Genomic DNA, 7,279 nt, shown 5'->3' with positions numbered 1-7,279 from the left:
GTGCAAGGGGTTTCTTCTCCAGCTAGAGTTGTACCTGGCCACCGTCAGACCTGCTCCTACAGGAGAGGAGAGCGTGAGTGCCCTCGTTTCCTGCCTGACGGGCCGAGCTCTGGAGTGGGCTAATGCGGTCTGGAACGCTCCTAACTCGGCGAGGGACCACTACCCAGAGTTCACCCGCCGCTTTCGGGCTGTTTTCGACCACCCCCCCGAAGGTAGAGCGGCGGGTGAACGGCTGTTCCACCTCAGGCAGGAGACGAGGAGCGCTCAAGACTTCGCGCTGGAGTTTAGGACCTTGGCTGCTGGAGCGGGGTGGAATGACAGGGCCCTCATAGACCACTACCGGTGTAGTCTCCGGGCGGACGTCCGCAGGGAGCTGGCCTGTAGGGACACCAATCTATCCCTGGACGAACTCATTGACATGTCCATACGGTTGGACAATTTGCTGGCTGCCCGCGGGCGTTCGGAGAGGGTCCTGCCCGTTCCACCCCCGTGCACCCCCGCCCCTACCCCTATGGAGGTAGGGGGGCCGTGCCAAGGGGCACCGGAGGAGGTGGCTCCTCCTGCACCAGCTGTGGTCGGAGAGGACACACGGCCGACCGGTGCTGGAGGAGCCAGTCTGGGAGTCGAGAAGGCAGGCAGAACACTTCTCGGTCACCTCAGGTGAGTCAGCACCAGATTCGCCCAGAAACCCCTGTTGGTCATGTGTTTTTGCCTGTTTCATTTTCTAAATTTTTTCCCTCTTCCCAGCATAGGGCGCTAGTCGATTCAGGCGCAGCTGGGAACTTTATGGACCGTGGACTTGCCATTAAGCTGGGCATTCCACGGGTGCCGATAGATTCCCCCTTCCCCGTGCACTCCTTAGATAGCCGACCATTAGGGTCAGGGCTAGTCAGGGAGTCTACGGTGCCGCTGGACATGGTAACGCTGGGGAATCATAAGGAAAGCATTAACTTTTTCCTTATTCATTCACCTGCGTTTCCAGTGGTGCTGGGGGTCCCCTGGCTGGCTGGCTGGTCACAATCCCCTCATTTCATGGAAACAGGGGGTTCTCCAGGGGTGGTCGGAGGAGTGTTCAGGGAGGTGTCTAGGAGTTTCCATAGGTGCCACGTCGGTGGAGAGTCCAGACCAGGTGTCCACCGTGCGCATTCCCCCTGAATACGCCGATTTGGCGATCGCTTTTTGTAAAAAGAGAGCGACTAAATTACCACCTCATCGACAAGGGGATTGTGCGATAGATCTCCAGGTTAACACTGCGCTTCCCAGGAGTCACGTGTACCCCTTGTCACAAGAGGAGACGGCGGCTATGGAGACATACGTCACGGAATCCTTGGGACAGGGGTACATTCGGCCCTCCATCTCACCCGCTTCCTCGAGTTTCTTTTTTGTGAAGAAAAAGGAGGGAGGTCTGTGTCCGTGCATTGATTATAGAGGTCTAAACGCGATCACGGTGGGGTTTAGTTACCCACTACCTCTTATCGCTACGGCGGTGGAATCATTTCACGGAGCACAGTTCTTCACAAAATTGGATCTCAGGAGCGCGTATAACCTGGTGCGTATCAAGAAGGGAGATGAGTGGAAAACCGCCTTTAGTACCACATCAGGCCATTATGAGTACCTCGTCATGCCGTATGGGTTGAAAAATGCTCCAGCCGTCTTTCAATCCTTTGTTGACGAGATTCTCAGGGACCTGCACGGGCAGGGGGTGATTGTCTATATCGATGACATTCTGATATATTCCGCTACCCGCTCCGCGCATGTGTCCCTGGTGCGCAAGGTGCTTGGTAGACTGCTGGAGCATGACCTATACGTTAAGGCTGAGAAGTGTGAGTTTTTCAAACGAGCCGTCTCCTTTCTGGGTTATCGCATTTCCACCACGGGGGTGGTGATGGAGTGTGACCGCGTTAAGGCCGTGCGTAATTGGCCGACTCCAACCACGGTGAAGGAAGTGCAGCGGTTCTTGGGCTTTGCCAACTACTACCGGAGGTTTATCCGGGGGTTTGGCCAGGTAGCGGCTCCCATTACCTCACTGCTGAAGGGGGGGCCGGCGCGTTTGAGATGGTCGACGGAGGCGGACGGAGCCTTCAAGAAGTTGAAGACCCTGTTCACCGACGCGCCCGTGTTGGCGCACCCGGACCCGTCTTTAGCGTTCGTAGTAGAGGTGGACGCATCCGAGGCTGGGGTGGGTGCCGTGCTAGCTCAGTTCGGCGGAGCGTAACTACGATGTGGGGGACAGGGAGTTGCTAGCGGTAGTCAAAGCCTTGAGGGTGTGGCGACACTGGCTTGAGGGGGCTAAGCACCCCTTTCTCATCTGGACCGACCACCGAAACCTGGAGTACATCCGGGCAGCGAGGAGACTGAATCCACGTCAGGCAAGGTGGGCCATGTTCTTCGCCCGGTTTAGGTTTACCATCTCATATAGACCGGGTTCCCTTAATACTAAAGCCGACGCGCTGTCCCGTCTGTATGACACGGATGACCGCCCCATCGATCCAACTCCCATCATTCCAGCGTCTAGGCTGGTGGCACCAGTGGTGTGGGAGGTGGACGCGGACATCGAGCGGGCACTGGTGTTGGATCCTGCGCCTGCGCAGGTGCCCGTGGGGCGCATGTATGTGCCGCTCGATGTTCGCGATCGGTTGATTCGGTGGGCGCACACGCTACCTGCGGCGGGTCATCCTGGTGTAGAGAGGACAGTGCGGAGTCTAAGGGGGAAGTATTGGTGGCCCACCTTGGCTAAGGACGTGAGGTCATATGTCTCTTCCTGTTCGGTGTGTGCCCAGAGTAAGGCTCCTAGGCATTTACCGAGAGGGAAGTTACAGCCCCTCCCCGTTCCGCAACGGCCATGGTCGCACCTGTCTATCGACTTCCTGACAGATCTTCCCCCCTCTCAGGGGAACACTGCGATTCTGGTGGTTGTGGATCGGTTTTCTAAGTCCTGCCGTCTCCTCCCCTTGCCCGGTCTCCCTACGGCCCTGCAGACTGCGGAGGCCCTATTTACCCACGTCTTCCGGCACTACGGGGTGCCGGAGGATATTGTCTCTGATCGGGGTTCCCAGTTCACATCCAGGGTCTGGAAGGCGTTTATGGAGCGGCTGGGGGTCTCGGTCAGTTTAACCTCCGGTTATCACCCCGAGAGCAATGGGCAGGTGGAGAGGGTGAACCAGGAGGTGGGCAGGTTCCTGAGGTCGTATTGCCGGGACCGGCCAGGGGAGTGGGCGAGGTATATTCCTTGGGCAGAGTTAGCCCAGAACTCACTTCGCCACTCCTCTACTAACATGTCACCCTTCCAGTGTGTGCTAGGGTACCAGCCGGTCCTGGCCCCATGGCACCAGAGCCAGACCGAGGCTCCTGCGGTGGAGGACTGGGTTCAGCACTCCAAGGAGACCTGGAAAGCAGTACAGGACTCACTGAAGGAGGCCAGTGCTAGGCAGAAAAGGAGTGCTGACCGCCACCGCAGTGAGGCGCCGGTGTTCGCACCGGGTGACAGGGTCTGGCTCTCGACCCGGAACCTGTCTCTCCGCGTGCCCTGCCGGAAGCTGGGGCCGCAGTGTGTGGGGCCCTTCAAAGTCCTGAGGAGCATAAACGAGGTGTGTTATCGGTTGCAACTCCCTTCCTATTACCGTATTAACCCCTCGTTTCATGTGTCTCTCCTCAGGCCGGTGGTGGCTGGTCCCCTACAAGAAGATGAGGTGCCGGAGGTCCCTCCACCCCCCCTGGACATCGGGGGTCCCCGGCGTACAGCGTAAGGGCCATTCTGGACTCGAGACGCCGGGCGGGGGGCCTGCAGTACCTTGTGGACTGGGAGGGGTACGGTCCGGAGGAGAGGTGCTGGGTGCCGGCGGAGAACGTCTTGGACCCATCCATGTTGAAGGAGTTCCACCGCCTCCGTCCGGATCGCCCTGCGCCTCGTCCTCCGGGTCGGCCTCGAGGCCGGTGTCGGCGCGCTGCAGGGGCCGCGCGTCAGGAGGGGGGTACTGTCACGATTCCTACCGACGGTGGCGCCCCCTCCTGCTCGGGTGGCGCTCGGCGGTCGTCGTCACCGGCCTATTAGCTACCACCGATTCCCTTTTTGTTTTTCCCTTTTTTTATGTTTTCTCACCTGCCCTGAGTTAGGCAATTAAGAGGGCTATTTAGTTCAGCTGGCCCGCACCCTATTGTGCGGGATTGTTTTTCTGTGTGTCGACTGCGTTTGTTCGACTGTGCTTGTCTATTGTATTTTTCCCTGTTGTTGGGAGACCTTTTATTTTGTACAGGTGGTTCCATTAAAATGACCACACAGTGTTCGCTGCTTCCTGCGCTTCTTTCCGTCACACTACAGACAAGACATTACAGAGTGGCTTCCGTACAAGTCTCTGAATGTCCTTGATTGGCCCAGCCAGAGCCCGGACTTGAACCCGATCGAACATCTCTGGAGAAACCTGAAAATAGCTGTGCAGCGATGCACCCATCCTACCTGACAGAGCTTGAAAGGATCTGCAGAGAAGAATGAGAGAAACTGTCACGACTTCTGCCGAAGTTGGTGCTTCTCCTTGTTCGGCGGTATTCGTCACCGGCTTTCTAGCTGCCACCGATCCATGTTTCTTTGTCGATTGGTTATGTCTTGATTGTTCACACCTGGTTCCCATTTTGTTATGATTACTTCCCTATTTAAACCCTCTGGTCATCGTGATGTTTTGTGCGTCATTGTTTTACTGTTGGTATTGTTCGTTGTGTTTGTGGTTCTTGTTTTCCCTGCGTGGATTTTGTATGCTGTATTTTTATTTGAGTTAATTACTTATGTTTTACTCAGTTTGGTGTCCTGCGATTGACCCCCTTTATGGAGTCAGCAGGCGCATCGGTTCTTCCGGACCCAGTCGAGGAACAAGTCCAGCAGCACGCGACAATGTTACACCAGCTCGGATCAGTACCTCGTGGATTGGGAGGGGTACGGTCCGGAGGAGAGAAGCTGGGTGTCGGAGGATGACATACTGGACCCTTCCTTACTGCAGGATTTCCACCGTCGCCGCCCAGATCGCCCTGCGCCTCGTCCTCCGGGTCGTCCCCGAAGCCGGTGTCGTCGCACTGCTGGAGCCGTGCGTCAGGGGGGGAGGTATTGGCACGACTTCCGCCGAAGTTGGTGCCTCTCCTTGTTCGGGCGGCGTTCGGCGGTCATCGTCACCGGCTTTCTAGCTGCCACCGATCCATGTTTCTTTGTAGATTGGTTATGTCTTGATTGTTCACACCTGGTTCCCATTTTGTTATGATTACTTCCCTATTTAAACCCTCTGGTCATCGTGATGTTTTGTGCGTTATTGTTTTACTGTTGGTATTGTTCGTTGTGTTTGTAGTTCTTGTTTTCCCTGCGTGGATTTTGTATGCTGTATTTTTATTTGAGTAAATTACTTATGTTTTACTCAGTTCGGTGTCCTGCGATTGACTCCTTTTCCTCATCACCTGTACACCACTCTCCAATCCCCCATGATCTCTCTCCCTCTGTTTAATACCTCCTTCCTCTTCTCTCCCCTCTCTATCCCTTCTTTCTTCTCTAGCTCTCTATGTGAGCTAGAGTGTTTGATGGCTCTGCAGCAGTAGAGGGGAAATGCTGCAGCCATTGAGATCCCTGATGTATTAATGTTGAGAGGAGGCTGAAAGAGACCCTGTCTCATTTTGAGCTCTCTATATCTCTCCTCTTTCCACACACACGCACTTAAGCACATACTCCAGTACATGCTTTCTACATGCTATTTAGTTGTAATATATGTACTTTTATTATAATTTACATTGGCCTGGGATTCCCTAATCGTGAGGGCCGTCATACAAAAGGTTGCTTTCTATTGGAACATTGGCGTGTTCTGTGCTGTGTGATGCACAGTGCTATTCATCACATGATTGATAGTATACTCCCATGTGGCCTCCCCATGCAGTCCAATAGATAAACAATTTAAGGTGCACAGCCATGCAGTCCTGCATAGCCATTCTCTCTCTCGCTCTCCCTCTGTGCAGAGTAATGATGAGTGTATGAGTGTGCGACTGAATGGTGGTGCTAAGTAGACCTCTTAATTATTTACAGAGCTCTGCAAATGGACTCGCTCACATGGGGGAGAGCAGGATGGCTGCGCTCTGCCTCAAATACTCCCTCCATCCCAGTTGGAAGTGGGTCTATCTTCACCCCGGTCTGATAAAAAAGTTTCAAAAACTCTTTCCTATACTAATTTGTCTCTTCGTTTTACCAATAATCAATGGAAATCTTAAAGTGGCAATCAGCAGTTGAAACAACAACAAAGTGAACACTCTGCACTGTTTTGGTTAAAAGGTGAGGGATAGGGCTGGAGAATTGTAACCACTCAAATTCATAGACAGAGTTATAGATGCAAGGACTGACCATCCTTGATATCAAAATTATAGTTTTAACCATGTTTTGAGGCTACATTTACTTTGTTTACAAACATTGGAGTAAACAAGTAGATTTTTTGGGTTCTGATGGGGTACGACAGTTGAAATAAGCTCATGAGTCATTTATAAGTTATATTCTTCAAGAATCAATGGGTACATATCATTAATTTATAAGTCCAAATATAGCAACTGCTGACTGACCCTATAAAGGACTATTGTTTTCTTGATAAATCTATGGCACAAATCCTCTACTCCAGTTGTTAATTTTTCTTATATTGTTTTTGTCTCAATATAATTTTCACCTGGGAGTGTTAGTAGGACTCCCACTAAACAAATTTTGGAGAATGGCAAACACGCAAATAAATATTTACACTTGACCTATGATTCATTCTGATTACGCATACAACAACACCCACGTTAGGCCCTCCTGCAGCACTAAGTATGATTAGTTGCAACCAGTGGCGACCCGTCATTCAGGGCAGGTGGCTGTTGTTGTATGCGTAATCACAATGAATCATAGGTCAAGTGTAAGTATTTATTTGCGTGTTTGTCATTGTCCAGAATTTGTTTAGTAGAAGTCCTACTAACACTTCCAGGTGAAAATTATATTGAGGCAAATACAATTACATTTTTGGGGGGAGGGGGGTGGGGACTTGCCAGTTTTGCATGTTATTTTGGTATTAATAAGTGTCACAAATCAGTTTGCAAACAATGTAAAAAAATATATCATTGAGTTAATAAAGCTTCATATTTTTGTTTTGAGTTAAGCAGCTTCAAAATGCAGGTGTTTCAGCCTAGCTCAGTGCTTTCTGTGGGGGTAGGGCAAGCCAGCAGAAAATACAGAGCGTTGCGCCGTGATTGCCTCAGTGTTCTGTCACTCATGGGGACACTACGTCACTACGAAGTC

Source organism: Salmo salar, chromosome ssa20 (assembly GCF_905237065.1).
Source record: "Salmo salar chromosome ssa20, Ssal_v3.1, whole genome shotgun sequence".
Taxonomy (NCBI): domain Eukaryota; kingdom Metazoa; phylum Chordata; class Actinopteri; order Salmoniformes; family Salmonidae; genus Salmo; species Salmo salar.
Note: the sequence above shows the minus strand (reverse complement) of the source record.